The sequence below is a fragment of the Vombatus ursinus genome, unplaced genomic scaffold, assembly GCF_900497805.2.
Source record: "Vombatus ursinus unplaced genomic scaffold, bare-nosed wombat genome assembly UNPS02014816.1, whole genome shotgun sequence".
NCBI lineage: Eukaryota > Metazoa > Chordata > Mammalia > Diprotodontia > Vombatidae > Vombatus > Vombatus ursinus.
Genome location: NW_020954594.1, coordinates 15,323,519 through 15,340,516, shown reverse-complemented (window position 1 = coordinate 15,340,516; position 16,998 = coordinate 15,323,519). Strand labels below are relative to the sequence as shown.

At 37.3% G+C, this 16,998-nt stretch overlaps 1 protein-coding gene across 1 annotated transcript in view; it reads left to right on the top strand.

Moving 5' to 3' along the window:
- The window catches only part of ARHGAP15 (Rho GTPase activating protein 15), an 820,106-nt gene that overhangs the window by 162,138 nt on the left and 640,970 nt on the right, over positions 1 to 16,998 (top strand). The gene's annotated exons all lie outside the window — the stretch shown is intronic.

Sequence of the window (16,998 nt, the reverse complement as noted above, 5' to 3'; positions counted from 1 at the left end):
ATATATTATATCTAATCTAATTATATCATTAGATATATTAGATTTATTTTAATTTTGGCTGCCCAATAAGTTGTCCTTTACCTAAGCAGTCTATAAATGATATCCTCAGCACATACCACAGCATTTGGCACATACTGATTGAAAATACTGCCTCCCTCTTCAAATTGCTTTTTTTCTTATTTACTTATGTAAATGTTATATCATCTCTACTCTCACCTCCACCTCTAAGCAGAATGTGGTCATCTCTTTGAGAATAGGATCTGTTTTACATTTTGTCTTTATATACCATGCATCTAGTATAACACTTTGTATATTGTAGGTGCATGATAAATGCTAATTGTGGTTGAATTAGTAGTCATACTTTGGGATGCAAAGACTGTGTGATTACATATGTAGAGCATGCTGGGATTAGGCACTGTTATCTCAATATGAGGAAGCAAATTGCTATGACCAAGTAATTCATAACCAAGTGGCCAGACTTATAATGAGTTTCTCTCTGAACTTGGATAGATTGGTCCTGGAAAAGTCAACACGGGTGTTGCTGGAGCTGGCTTTGAAGCCCTTCAGTTGTAGATCTTGGCAGAATTTGCACTCCTCAGATAGCCTTCTAAAATCCAGAGTCAAATTTAGATCAAGAGGGACCATGGGATTAAGGTTTTGTGAAGAACTAGGGAAAGGCTTCCAGCATGTGGAATGAGGTCCCTATGAAAAATTTAAGGGAGTCTAACAAGTATCATTAAAAAGACATATGTGACCTAAATTTTTTATCTCTAGAGGTGATTATAGATATATTGGAGTATATTGGGATAAATAATGTTTTATACTAATTAATACATCAAAGAAAAAGTTCTATATTTTAGTACCCTGTGCAGATCTTCTGATTCTACTCTTCTTCACATCAAACATATTTGTTCTTATTTTAATTTTGACTTTATCCCTCTTTTATTAACTTATCTATATGTGGTTACTTGAAAATTTAAAATTTTCTTCCTAACTATGGCATTAGACTAAAAAAAACATGCACTCTGAACCCTTTTAGGATCCATGATAGAAAATATCTTCTCACTCTTGTTATTTGGGGGGGGGGGGAAGCTTAAAAAGAGTGTAATAAGCATATTTTTCTTTATTTATTTTGTTTACATTCATTTTATTATCTCCACTACTGTATTGTGAACTTACTGAGGATAGGGACAAGGTCTTAGTAAATGCCTGTTGGTTGATTGACCTTTATATCCTGCACAGTACCCAGCATAATGTCTTACATTTAATAGGTGCTCAGTTAAGGTTTATTGAATGAATTAATGAATGGACAAATGACTATATGTTGTAAGAGTAAACCCTAAAAAAAATTAGTATAAAAGATTTTTGCAAATGTCCAGCCTCTAGTCCTATTCAATATAAATTTTGTATAATTCTTTTAATGTATTATTGGGGTGGATCACTTATGCTGAAAGCACAATAGATTAAATAAAAGTCAGTAATGCCCATTTATTGATATAGAATATAAAATGAAGTCTTTTGAGAGGCATATTATAAATAGCATCCATAGTCCTGTTAACTGAAAGAAGAAGAAAAAAAGGATCTAGAAGGATTTGCCAGAGAGCTAAATCTAGATGACTTGCATCAATATTTGATTAGATACATTAGCTGGCCTCCCTCAAATGATCAGAATAAACATGATTATATCTCAAAAACATGGTATTAAAGCATTGTTGGGTGTTTTGAATGTGTGTGTGTGTGTATGTGTGTGTGTGTGTGTGTGTGCGTGCGCTCATGAATTTCATTACCTACAGAATAATAAAGTGTTTGTTCCTGGCTGAAATAAGACCATGATGACTTCGGCTGATATGTGACATTAGAAATAGCTTTAGAATTCCAAGTTTGAATTAGGCTTGGTGTTCAATCTGAGGCTATGAATTATAGATTACAGATAGCAAATGACTATTGAGATTTTTGGTTCAAGAAAAATCAAAGAAGCAAAATTAGAAGTAATTTTAAATTTAGAAATCTATCTTGAAAAAGCAGATGGATTACCAATTATATACCACCGTAATTAGAGTGAATGTAGGGAAATGGAACAGGAAATTAATAGGGAAAATCATTGTCTGTGTAAGATGTGCTTGAAAAACTCAGAAGCGCCCATGTGCTATACTAAACTGCGAGGCATTTCCTGCATTTGCATATATTGTTGGGTCACATGAATTTATATGTTCCTAGTTTTTGTTCAAAGAGTAAGCATTTAGTCTTGTACTTCATTTACCATCAAAGTTCCATCAAAGTCTAAACGTGCATTTGATATTTCTTAAAATAGTAGGGAGTAGTGCAAGAGCGATAACATTAAGTATTAATGTATAGCCATTGAATAATCCTGAATAAATCATATTGATAACCACAGGGCTGATTTCAGAGAATCCTATAGCTTATCAAAGAGCAAAAATGATTCCTCTCCATTGATACTATTTCATACAAAAATAGAATATTTGTCAAAATGTTTAAGTAGCTCAGCAATAGGTTCCACATATTAGATGAATTTAATTTCATAAACATTTATTTAACACCCATGGTGTTTAAGGCACTGTAGTAGATACTATGGGGGCAACAATGATTTTGCCCTCAGGAAGCCTACATTTACTAGGAGAGAAAATTCATATAAACAAATACCTATAACACAAAATTGATTATGATTATTTAATTCAATTTGACAATATTCTTTGAAGACCTACTATGTGTATGATATTGTACTGTCCAAGGTTTTACAGATACAAAATTTAAAAATAATATGGCCTCTGCCCTCACAGAGATAGATACTATGTTTATAGAAAGTATGATATAAGATAAAATATGATAGCAGTGAAAGAACTAGACAAAGTATTATTTGAGGAGACAGTTGTCACTTTTACCTGAAAGGGAGAAAAGGAAGGAGTCACAAGAAGCTTCTTGGAGAGGGGAGGCTGATAATTAGTGAAATGAAGATTGAGGGACTTCCAGTAATTTTCTTTTGCAGGTCTGAATTTGTGTGCTTGTGTTGTGTGTGACAGGTTTCATGGCTACAAAGGGCAAAATAATTTCTTAGTTAAATGACTGTTGCTGTTTTTTTTAACTTTTGTTTAATTCTGCTTTTGGTGTGACCAGCAAGAACGATGATGTGTTTAAAGATGCCAGAGACACCATTTAGCAACACAGTGATTTGCAGTAAAGTGCTGAACCAGTTTCCCTGGTTAACGAATGTGATACACTAGGTTTTCATCAGAAGAGGGGTGTATAAAAAGATTTGTGTTTGAATCACATGCTTTAAACATTCTTGCTAAGTGCTAGTTTGCTCTTTGTTGTTTAGCCTGAAATTTAAAGCACTGAGGATTAAAAGGATTACAACATAATCTTAAATAATCCTGAATGTCATTTACAGAGAGACAGTTGTAATAACTAAATAAAACCATGTTAAAGGATGGCAGTATTGTCAGGCTGTATTTGAAACTGAAGCACTACCCCTACCACCTTCTTCACTCTTCCATCCTGGTGTGATCAGTAATTTTAGATTTCTCTGGAAGGGAATTACAACTAGGAAGCAGAACACAAAGCAAAAGGAGCAGTGGTTAATGTAAGATTTAAGGGTAAATAGGTTTTCCATGCCCCTTCCTCCCCTCCACCCCCCCACTGCCCAGAAATGGGTATGGACTTTGGCTTTTAAAAAAAAAATAGTCCCTGAAATCAGCTGCTTTCTGGCCCTTTGACTCTTTGGCATAAAAATAGAGGGAAGCATGTGTAGCAGCTATAAAATCTCTGTCCTGGGCAGTGAAATAAGTCCGAATGTCTGAAATTTATGAGTCAAAGGGTAAAGCAGCCTTTTCCTAAGTGGTTTTCTCACCTTCTACAAAATTATCTTACCCACTTGTGCTACCAGTACCTTTAGGCAGCTAGGTGGCATGCTGGATAGAGCACTGACCATAGAGGCTGGAAGATCTGGATTCAAATTTGACCTAGGACACTTACCAGTTGGTGGCCAGTCTTTGGTCCCAACCTCTTGCTTCCCCTCCTGGAAAGAATCAAGGCCTCCCTTGGGAGAAAGGTTGGGGAAGGAGATGTTAGTGATATCTATTCTTGCTTCCCTGAGAGACACATTTATGTGGATCCACATGGATATATGTAACCTATACAGAACAACAGGACCCGCACATCACCAATCCCTTACCCATATATAGGTTATAGGAGAGATATAAATTAAATACCAACATATAAGATAACCTTTGAGTAGAAAAAACTAATGACCAGAGGGAAGGGGGGGATGACTAAGAAAGGCCACCCTCAGTAAGTGGCACTTATGCTGGATCTTGAAGGAAACCCGACTCAGTGGACAACTCTGGACCCTACTGCAATGTCTCTCTGGGAATGGTTAGGGTAACTCAAAATTTGGTAGAAGGCTACTATGAAGTAAGTCACCATCATTTCAGTTGCACAAATGCAACCTCTAGGTTTGCAATAATAATATGAACGATAATAAGGAAAAAATGGGGAACTATCATATGATATTTGAAGCTTAATTTATTATTTACTTTCAATAATCATTGCTCTAAATCTTCATAATTATTAATCTTATAATAATAGCTACTATTTATATAGCAATTTAAGACACTTGCAATGTGCTTTACAAATATTATTTTATACTCCCAACAACAGTAGGAGGTAGGTACTATTATTATTATTATTATTATTATTATTATTATTATTTTACAGGGCTGAAAGAGGTTAAGCTACTTGTGTCCATGACTGGATCTGAACACAGGTCTTCCTGACTCTAGTTCCAGCACTTTATCTACTGTGCCACCTAGCTGCCTAAATCTCTCTCTCTCTCTCTCTCTCTCTCTCTCTCCTTTCTCTTCTTTTCACATATGTGTTTAAATATGTGTATATGTGTGTTGTGTATGTATGTACACAATGTATACAGGAGGGAGTATAGCATGATATGATAAAGAGTAAGTCTCAGAACTGGAAAAACTTGGGTTCAAGTCCAGTTTCAGAATTTGGACAAGTTATTTAAGCTTGTAGGTCCTTGGCCAACTCTCTAGGATCTAAACTACAGAATAGTTTCAGAACTCCACCAGTAGACTTACTTTATGTTTATATGTAGGTTTATAATTTTTTGTACCCTTAGATAGAATATACTAAAATTATACATGACCTGTTTTTCACTGATAGGTATTACCTTTGAGCATAATTTGATGGCTGGGCCAGATGTGTATTTATTTTCAATTAGTATTTTGAGAAGTATTTTAGTTTATTAATTGGAAGTAATTTAGTAACACCTGGGAAATCATCATTTCAAATAAAAAGAAAAACTATTAGTGTTATAGTTTTTTCCATTTCCTTTACTTAGAAGTGATCATTTAAAATGAACCTGATGTGTTTTTTTTTATTTTTTGTTTTTTTTGTTTTACTATTTTCTCTTCCATTCCTTAATACTTAAAGTTAGGGTAAATGCAAATGATAAATCTTCATATTCAGAGCTGCATTTAATTTAAGTATGTAAAGTTGGCTTTGCTTTGGAGAATCATGGTATTTGAGAAAACATGAAAGTAAACCAGAATAAACAGATGTCAGTACTTGATCTAGTTGCTATTTTTTTTCATTCTTCTATGTGGTCCAAATCCTTTTTATTGATCTATCATGTCTTATTCAACATGGTTGAGCGCAAAGAACACTGTGTTATCTGCCAGGAGATTAGAGTTTAAGTTAGGATTAGGATTAATTTTTTTAAATCTTAGAATAAGAAATATCTAGTGAGGAAGGGGGTGTATGGAAGAATCATGCTCATGTATAAGGTGATCTGAATGCTGGTGGTTAGAGCTGAGCGCAAGAAAGACTCACTGTGAGCACAATGCCTATGGGAAGGAAAAGTACCAGGGAAAGGTGCTATGAGGAGTCTCTAATTTTTCGGCCCTGGGGCTAATCCCTTTTGGACCTGCCCTATTTATGGCTCTGATTCTAGTCTTGGCTGTGTAGTGTCACACTTTGGAAGTTATTTCTCAGTATCATCATTGGTAGAATGAAGAATTGTTAAGCCTACCTCAGAATTATTTCCAAGATAAAATTAGTCAATGTATGTGAAAGTACTTTAAAAAGCAGAAAGAAAAATAGAATGGAAAAGCATTTATTAAGTGATTAGCATGTACTAAGCCTTGTGCTAAGCATTAGGAATACAAATAAAAGAATCAAAATTCCTGTTCTCAAAGAGGTCACATTACAATTGGAGGAGACAATACACTAGAGTGGTCACCTGAAGGTTGGATGGAAAGATCCAGAGGGCCTCTGGGTACTGCAGGAGGGAAGATGGCAATGCCTGGTACCTGGAGGGCTCAGCTACAGGTGCAAGTGATAAATCCCAGAGGTCTATAGGACCCAATGATGGGTCAGATGACAAGGCCTAGTGGTTTCTATCTTATCAGAAAGATTATATAGTCAGTGACTGCTTAGCCAAGCAGTGTGATCAGCCATGCCCTTCCTGTAGCCAAAAATCTGGCCTCACAATGATTGGGAAGGGGTTTCTGGTGGAATTTGAGCAAGAGACAACTTAGGGCATTGGGGAAGAAGGATTCCTTTTCTGTCCTTGAGTGCCTGGATTTGGGGACCTCTGTGGATAAGGGTTATGAGTTCTATATAATGAAAGGCATTATTATTTCCTACATTCAACCACACATCACTATTTTTTTTTCAGCCCTGAAAGGGGGTCGGCAAGCCCTTATACTAGAGGTGGCTAGTCCTCCCTGAACACCCAATAGGGATGCTCATCCATCTTTGGTGTCCACTTTTACCCAATTCTCATTTGTGGCTCCAAGGAGCTGTAGCATGTGTACTGGCCACACCTTGTTAAATTGTCTGAGCAGACAGGCTAAACCAAGTTGAGGTTAACTGAGAGGCCTCAAACCAATTGGTGAGTTAGGGGGATGTCTACCCCAAGCATGTGAAGACTTTGGTGGAATGGCAGATAAGAACAATTTGTTCCAATGGCCATGAAGGCAACTGAAGCAGGCAGGCTCTGTAGAGTGCTATAGCTTGGTCAGGCATTGAAGGTGTCAACGTCATCCACTGCATCCTGGGTCATAGCCAACTGTCTTAGTTTTTCTCCTTTCACTGGACTTCTGACTCAGGAAGAGAGACCAAGGCTGATGACCTTGTGTAAATCTGCCTCACTTAAATCCAATTCAGCTGGAAATCAACACATTGCCCATGATGTCATTAGTCCTCTTCAAAAATGAAGGACAAAAAACAATACAACTTTCTTTTTTCCTCCCCCCAGGGAATTTTCAGAAATAGAGTTGAAAATATCTTTTGGACCTGAAGAATAAAGCCCCCACAGATAAAAAACTGTAATGCTTTCAACAATACCTTATTTTCCCCTGGATCTTCCACACATAAACACACACACACACACAAACAAACTGTGAACAAATATATTCATATAGAATTTTTCCTAGAACATAGTGAAACCTGGAAAATTCTATGTTCAAAAAACTTTACTTAAGTGTTTAAAATAGTGTTTTGTGTAAGGGGTATTGCCTCTTTGAGAAAGTTTGTCAAACTGAAGATATATTCTCAAGCTATTGTTAGTGAAGCAATAAAGCCTATCAGTTGCCAAGGAATATTATATTACTTTGTAATTGTAGCAAAATATCACCTACTTTGGGGCTGAAAAAAAAAAAGGGAATGTCCACTCCACTCTTATGCTCAGGCAGCAGAGCTATAGTTTCTTGTGACTAAGGAACAACAGACATGCAGGTATTTGTGTTTAAGAGTGTTATTCTTATGTAAATAAAAATTATCACCAAATATAGGAAACTGAAGGGACCTTGGGACTTGATTTGTTCAGACCCATCAACATAAGAAAACTGAGACTCAGAGGTGAGCAATGTCATGCCCAAAGTCCCAAAGCTAGTAAGGTTTTGAGCCCAAGTCTTCTGGGTCTCCTTCCTTTCATTGTTCCACTTTTTTGTCATGATCTTTAATTTCAATCCTATGTGAAGAAAAGAAATTCTAAAGGGAAGGAGCATGAAAAATATGACTGAGGTCCTTTCTATTCCAATTGCCTAGTCAGTACTGAAGTGAAGTGGTAGCTTGAATGTGAGGCACTAAATGCTCCGGTAATGAGGGAAAAGTAACCCAGTTGCTTTGACACTGAGTCATCAGGGAGGTGATTTTTTTAAAAATTTAAAATCTAAGATGCAGAAGGAGAAATACTAAGTATTAGTGATAAAGGTATCAAGTTATGCCATAGGTGTGTATTTCACAGGGTCAAAGAATTGGAAGGCACTTTAGAGATCAGCCAATTCACCCTCTTTCTTTTACAGATGAGAAAAATGAGGCCCAAGTGACTTGGCCGAGGTCACACGGCTTTTAAGCGGTAGAGACAAGAGCTCAGCCCTTGTCTTCTCACTGCATGTGCAGTGACTCTTTCCAATGAGGTATTTGTTGCCCTCCCTCAAAATGTCATCTTAAAACTAACCATTTGTTAAGAATAAATCCAATCATTTCCATAACTGTACTTATGTTAAAGAAGATGTGGAAAATCTGAAGTAATAAAATTATGGGAGCTTGAGCAGAGACTCCATCTATTCTTTTGTTTAAAAAGAAAAAAGAAAAAAAATGCACTCCAGTAGAATGTAAACTCCTCAAAGAAAAAAATGATTTTGTTTCTGTCTTTGTTTTTCCAGTGCCTAGCACAGGCTGATACATAATGTTAATATTTTGAATAAATGTTTGTTAAATTAAATTGAATTGAATGTCTTGCATTTTTGACCACCTGACTGAAGTGCCGCTGCCATCTGGTGATTCTATACCTATATCTCAAGCTCAATTTTTTTTGGAGAGGAGAATAAGGCCCTTTTAGAAGTTGAATTGGCAAGTCTAAAGTTATGAAATGAGATAACACATAAAGCTTTTCTTTAAAATACTAGAGGTTACCAGAACAAGTATGGAGGTTGATCAAGCTTCCTTTAGGTCCTCTGAGTAATTCTGACTAATTCATGACATTGGTACATGGGAAGGCTTTCCAATAAATAATTCCATCATTTCATTAATCTCTAGAAGATACGTTATTGCATTGCTTTAATCTCTTTTTAGAAATGCTAGCAAAAAGAGATTAATTTGCTGCTAGTGGAGATTGACAATGCAAGTATCACTAAATAATCTTCCCTGTACTTTACTAAGAAAATACTCCTTTTATTTCCTAGTACTTAAAAGATGTCAATAGACATAAGCAGGCTTCTAAATGTTCTAAGAGAGCTAAAAAGATGTGCATATTCCCTCTTATAAGTAGTTGAAGTCATTATTGAACCTTCCTGAACAGATAATAACTGCATTGGCAGCTTGGAGACTCAGTGGATTAAGCCTGGGCCTAGAGTCAGGAAGATTTGAGTTCAAATCCGGTTTCAGACACTTAATAGCCATCTGTTCCTGGGCAAGTCACTTGACCTCTATTTGTCTTAGTTTCTTCAACTATAAAATGGGGATGGTAATAGCACCTACCTCTCAGGGTTACTAGTAATAGCATCTACCTCTCAGGATTACTGTGAAAATCAAGTGACATATTTTTGTAAAAAGCTCCTAGAACTGTGCCTGGCTTATGGTATAGTTGTTGTTTTTTTTAAACTTATTTCCTATCTAGACAGTTAGAAGTTCCGTATTATCTTTATTTCCTAGAAGAGAGCAATGTACGCTCTTTTCCTTCCCCCTTTTTCCCTCTCCTTTCCTCTCCTTTCTCCTTTTCTTTCTCCTGGCTGTTAGGAGTTGCCTATGAAATGAACTAGTGATTTTATTGTGGATTTATACTAAGTTAAATACACAGAGTTGTCATTTAAATGAAAAGTTGATGCTGTTCAGGTACCATTTGTAGGGCATGTTCTTTGAACTAGTTGTTATTGTTCCACCCAGAGCAGGCAAGGCAAGGGCATCCATTCTACATGTAGTTGTACCTGAGGTGTGCATTTCTGGTATGTATATCCAGGCTTAGGGATACATTCAGTCAAGCAGTCCAGTCAGCAGTCAAGCATTTATTAAGTGCTGAGTATGTGTGAGGCACTGTGCTAAGTACTGGGGATACAAAGAAAAGCAAAAGTCAGTCCTTGCTCTCAAAGAGCTCACAGTCTGATGGGGAAATCAACCTGCAAACAACCATGTACAAATGAGATATAGACAGGACAAATGAGAGATAACCAACATAGGAAGTCACTAGCATTAAGGAGGAATCAGGAAAGGCTTCTTTTAGACATTGAGATTTTAGATGGGATTTGAAGGAAGCCAGGAGACTAAGAGAAGAAGGGAGACAATTCCAGGCACCAGGGAAAGCCCGTGAAAACACATGGAGTTTATTTACCTGACTCACAGGAGCCATCCAAGGATCTTAGCTAGCCTAACCAACTAACAAATGGCACAACAATGGATCTTATGGGATGGAAGTGGTGTTTCTCAAGCATCCATTCTTTTTCTAACCATGTGCCCATAAAAGGTGAAGTGAAATCCACAGCCTAAAAAACATACTTAGAAGACCTGTCGCTGACACTGGCAAGAGAAACATTCAAGATGCATGATACCTTCTTCATATTTATTTAACAAACACTATTCATGTTTTTCCATTTCATTCCTAACAGGATTTTTTATAATGAATAGGCTTCCTGCAGAAAGAAAAAAAAAAAGAGGGGGGGAGTAATATTTAAGCTTTAAAACTATTTTTTTTTAGTTAGAACCAATAATCAGTATTGCATTTATTCTTTGTCCATAGGAATGAAATAGAATAAAATAAAATGTAGTACTTTTTAGACAGAGAAGAATCACTGGAAAATACATGGCTGAAGCTATTCAGTTTTAGAAATGTAAAGTAATGAGGCCAGATCCGAAGGCAAGAGAAGGAGAATGTACTCGGAGTGTTTATATGCTACAAATCACTGAGCAGGAGAGAAATCTGGGGGCAGTGGTGAGTAAAACTCTAAAATCTCAGTGCAGGGCTTAAAGCAGTAAGAGGAAAACAACAGAATAAGCACACATATAAACAAAGGTTGGAATTGAAGGCAGAGAAGTTCTAACTCTAAGATGAAAGGAAGATGCTGCCACTTGTAAAGCAAATGCTGGAACACTATTCACAGACCTTGCCACTTTACTGGCAAAATATGCTCTTGAAAATGGGAAGGTGAAAAAGGTGACAGACAAGGATGCGGAATCACGGCGGCCACTCGAGTATTCCAAGTATTTGAAGGCTTGATGCTTGGTCTCAGCGAAAGAGGAAATTGATAAGTGAACTCTGATAGACAAAGGCCTGCCCAGATGTTAGAAAGAAATAGATGGACAGAGGAGACTTGAACTGTTTTCAGATCACAAATCAGCATGTTGTTGACTTGAGCTCAGGCAAGTACAAACAATTGAGGAGTTCAGTCGGATTTCTTTACAATAGAGGGCTGTTAACTTCTTGGCGTTAGCAATTTTACCAGCAATTGGCCTTACATCCCATTAGCAGTGATGGGAGAAATGCCCCAAACCCTGACTCCCTGGGTGTCTATATACAATTGCAACAATCCAGCATGCCAAAGTAACAACCGTTTGTACAGACTATTTTATAAAGGAGACAAACACAGATGTGTCGAATTCTAGGGCCTCACTTAAGAAATAATAATTATACCCCACCCCCATTAAATTCTAGCCCCTAGTCACGTGAGACCTGATGAAACTTCATTTCCTTTTGATCTCCAGTCCATAGGATCATAGCACTAAAGCAGCCCTTAGAAGTCTTTTTTTGCAGAAGAGGATGCTAATGTTTAACGGAAACTAAATAACTTGCCCAGGGGTCACAGAGTCTTTAAGTGGCAGATTAGAACCCAGGTCATCAGGCTCTAGAACTTTCCACTATATTTCCAGCATTCTTCCCACTATACCACAAATCATACTGTACTTTCAGTATTTCAAGATGCTCAGTTGTGGGCATCCAATTAGAGTTTATGACAAAAATACCTGTTATTAATATAAGGAGAGGCAGAATGCTAAGGAGGGCTCAGTTTTAACAAAAATCAGTATTAAATGTGCTCCCTGATACTTGAGGGATACTTGAGTATCTTTCTTAACTACTCCAAACAGAATTGTACGTAGAGTAGAAGGCAATACAAACTCAATTTTTTTTAAAAAACCATTACATATACTTAGATATGTGGCAAGTAATCATGTGAACTACTTACCTTTGACAACTACAGCACACCATTCACAACTGCAGATGCTACTTGTCCATCAGACAGGAAAACGTTTGCTTCAAGCCACAGGCAATTTCTGTGCTATCAAAACAAACCTCAACTGCAGTTAATGAGTAACGTGCATGTGAAGACCTATGTTGTGGGGCAGTGGAAAGTCGAGGGGCACATACATATGCATTGATAACTGTTGGCATGACCTACAGACAGGCATGGGGAGAATGAATGAATTCATTAGAAGCACTTCTATCTTATTTAGAAAAGTTACCATTGTTCTCTTATGTGAAATGTTAGCCTAGTAGAACGTAGGACTGCATTATTCACAAAAACGCATTGCTGCCATCTGGTGGCTAGTTGGCATGTCAACACTGACTTTTCCCCTAATTTGATTTTACTGAAAAGGTCTTCCTGTGAACTTTTACAACAGAGACTTTATTCAAGGTTATCCCCCTGTGAAATTCTATCTGAAGCCAAGATAGTTTACCTGGCGGCAGCCTTTCTCCTCCACTCCACAGGCATCTGGATTGACTTTTGAGTGGCGGAGACGGGAGAGACAGATGCAGAAACCTGGAGTCTTCTGTCCTGAAAGTGAATCAGTTTTGGCAAGGTTTACTCAAGGAAATGGGATCTTTTTGGCTGCAGGTGGACAGCCCATTTTATTTACATTCTTTCCAATTGGCTATTAAGTGTCTGTGGGGGGAGAGAGGGCAATGTCTGATTTGATAAGAAGATTGCTATTGAAACTAAAGATGAGCTATTTTGCCTAGTTGAGAATTCACTTGAGATTCTCAAATCCTTAGTTTAGATCCCAATTTGAATCTTTCTATACTCATGTTTATTAGATTTGGCTCTGGAAACACATATTTTCTAGGATTAAAGGAGAAAAGATTTAAAGGACCAACATAAAGGTTTTGATTTCTTCCTGTTCATAAAATAGTTCTCACAAACCATTCTAATGAGTTAAGTGTTAATGAATCAAAAAACATATGGAGCAAGTTTCTTTTGAAATCCATATGAATTTACATATTAAGGAGGGATAACTGTAATCCTCATTGGAGGTTTTGTTGAACTTGAAACTATAATTTAGGAAATTTTGCCTATACTAGAATCTCAGTTCATTAACTCATTCCTAATTGTAACCAGTTATCACAAGATGGTTATTATTAAACTAGTTATGTTTCAATTATCTAAAAACTAGATTTTCTCCAATGAAAATCTAGATACATCCAATTATGTGTGTTCCTTAATAGTTTTAATGTTATGAGACATGTAATATTAATTAGCATTATTCTTGGTTGAAGGTGGTACTTGAGTACTTCCTTGAGGTATTTATTCAAAGGTATTTTGAGGAGGCAACATGTTGAATCAGAATGAGTGCTGAACTTTGAGTCAGAGGTAATGAATCAAATATAGCTGTGCCACTTATTAACTGTGTGATATTGGGCAAGGCGTTTAAACTCTGTGTGCCTTAGCAAAATGAAGCAATTGAACTAAAGGAAATTTAAGGTCCTTTTAATAATATTTAAAATAAAAATAACTAACATTCATATAGCACTTACCATGTGCCAGACACTGGGCTGTTTTACAATTATTATCTCATTTGGTCCTCACAACAACCAGGAGTGTTAAGTGCTATTATGATCCTCATTTTACAAATAAGGAAACTGAGGCAAACAAAGGTTAAGTGACTTGCTCAGGCTCACACTGCTAGGAAATGCCTGAGGCTGGATTTGAATTTAGGTCTTCCTAACTCTAGATTTTGTACTCTATTCACTGAGCCAGCTATAATTGGCTTTATAGCTTGATTTATGTTTTTGTCACATGACAAAAACACTAGTAATTAATATTCAATACCTAGTATATGTTTGTCCATAGTATCAGATTTCTTGTCGGGGTACAGGCCCAAGTCAAGACCTTTGACCCTCACCCCAAAAAGAATTTGGGTCCCATTTGTCTAAAGGACTCTCCTTGAATTCTCCTACTTGATCAAGGAAGTCTCTGGAGTTCCCCTGAGGCTATAATCCTATCAACTGGACTTTTTCACCATAGCCTATGCCCAATTTCCCAATTCTCTGTTACCCTTAACCTAGCCTAGCCCTCCATTGTCTTATCTCCCTATGACCCCAGGCCATCTCCTACCCTTAATCACATCTAGATTCCATTCTCTCTTGGCCACTTTGTCCAGGTCCCTGGAGTCCAGTTCACCCCAGCCTACTGGCCACTCCCTTCAAGATCCTCCCTAGATCCCTCCCACAGTCTTTCTGTATATAAGGTCCATCTTGTCTCCATTAAGGTGCTCAGATTCTTTAAGAGTCTAGCAAAGGACTCAGATTTTTATAATCTAGCCAACAGCTGGCAAATGTTCAGATAACTTAAGAGTCTGGCCAATAGGGTAGGTCTTTAATAAACCTTGTATTTGGCTGAAAGAAGGCTTTGGTCGAATTCATTTGGGCAGGACTTGTGTGCTGTGATTTTGGGGGCCCAGCACCCCAAACCTCTAAACCTCAACATTGTTACTTATGTAATAATGGCCACCCTGACCCCTATGTCCTGAAGGCCAGATATACTGGGTATATACTAGATATACTGGTAAATCAAGGCTATATTCAGATATACTGGATTTTATCCTTCCCTCAATGTTCTGTTACCCTTAAAAGAGTTTGAGGTGTGCCTAGGCTCTCTGAAAATGGACCCAACCCCCCACCAAAGAGGTTCCTTCAAGTGTAAAAGTGGTCTCCTGAACCCCATTACCATTTAGCTACTAACAAAGTAGCTTTTACAAAGGAATATGTGCTTCAAAAGTATAATACAAATATCTAAACAACTCACTTTTCAGCATGTGGGGTTTAATCCTTCCCCCTACTCTACCTCAATCTCTGGGGAGGGAAAGTAGAATAACTTCACAGATTACCTCATTTCTTATATAGCATAGTTTCAGGTTCAGAACCCCCCTTGGTCTTGACTCCCAGGCACCCTGTCTTGTCTCGGCTTCCGTGCTGGGCAGCCAAGGTTGCCGTGACTTGACCTTCCGGAATCCACTGGGGATCGCTGCTGATACCAGAAACTGTGAAGGAGAAAAGAGACAGAAGAGAACAAAATACTCCCATGCCATTTCTAGGAGATGGGGTAAAAGAGAGAGGGAGCAAGGGAAGGAAGTGAGGGGTCTAATTTGCGGTGCTGTCACTACGGGTGAACTGTGAACTGCATCCTCAGGAGCCAGTAAAGAGTGGGAGCCAGAAAGAGAGACTGTCCCAGTTTACCCAGTTAAGACACAGCCTTTCCAGCTACACCAATCGAAGGAGGCTATACTCACCCATGTGGAAAGGCACTCAGGGCACCTCCATGTTGCAAGATCTGGGCATGCCCAGTAAGCCTCATTATACTTAGAGAAACATGCAAAAGGAAGTTGCCTACATTCCTGCCAACATACACCCCTCTGTGACTTAGTAGATGCTCCTAGGAAGTCTGCTTAAGATACATAAAGCTTAAGTGGCTTGCTCAGGGTCACACACCTAGCAAGTATCTGAAATAGATTTTGAACCCAGGTCTTCCTAATTCCCAGTCTAGCCTTCTATCTACTGCACAACAGCTTCATTTCTTATATAACTTAGGAAAAGACCAATGAATAAGACCTTGTCTTTTGGCTACATATAAGTTCAGAGAACTAGAATATTATATTACTAATCTCCCTTTAAAATTCAGTTTTATTAATCATTTCCATCTCATTTTAACTTGGTTTATTATGTTGACTTAGTAGCTAAATACCTGGAATATCCTCACCTGACTTTGTAAGTATAGTTTATCAAGCTTTGCCATCTTTCTGTACACAGTTCCACACACCTAACTGGTGATCGGTAGTATATTATCCTTAAAGTTAAATAACAAGAATTCAGTGATTGTCCAAAGACAAACTATATTTTTTCCTGAAATCTTCAAAGTCAGGCAAAACATGACAGTCAGATTTGATTTGTTCCTTCAGTGCTATGATTTCCCTAATCAGTTACATTAAAAACATACACCTATCACTTAATGAAATCAAATATATACCTTTCCTTTTACTCATTAATAGGTAAAGCAAAATTTTATTTATCCAAGCAGGAAAAAACTTAGTCATTGATTTTAAAAGCAACACATATTTTTGGCAGATACAAGTGTGTGTAAAATATTTTAGTATCTTACTCAATAATATATTATAACTATTATATATAAAATAATATATAACTTGAGTTTACTCCAGATGGGTTGGAGCTGCTGAGGAATGCTAGGGGAAGCCACAACAGCTTCAACAACAAAATGTTTGTCGGCTAAATTGTTTGTTTTTAATTATTATTAGTTCTGTTGGAGAAAAGAGTAGGCTCAAAGAAACTATAGGATAGCATTTGTGGCTGATGGAATGGTGAGACTGCACAATGGAAAGCCAGAATGACTCGTTTTTTAGAAATTCTTATTTTGCTTTTAATTTCTGTAAAAAGGAGAATGATCTTTGGATTGGGGAGGTTCCTTCCAACTCTTATACTCTTGGTTTATGTTTCCACAAACTGGATTGGAGCTCAGAAGACCTGAGTTTGTTCTAGTGAGTTCTGCCACTGATTAGTTGTGTGTCTTTGGGCAAGTAAGCTCTTTAATGTTAAGTTTCCCCATCTTTAAAATAATGAAATATACTAAAAGATCTCCCTTATGGCTCTAACACACACACACACACACACACACACACAAACACACACACACGATTCGATGAATCAGGTAATTACAGAGTCAAATATTTGATGTGAGAACATGT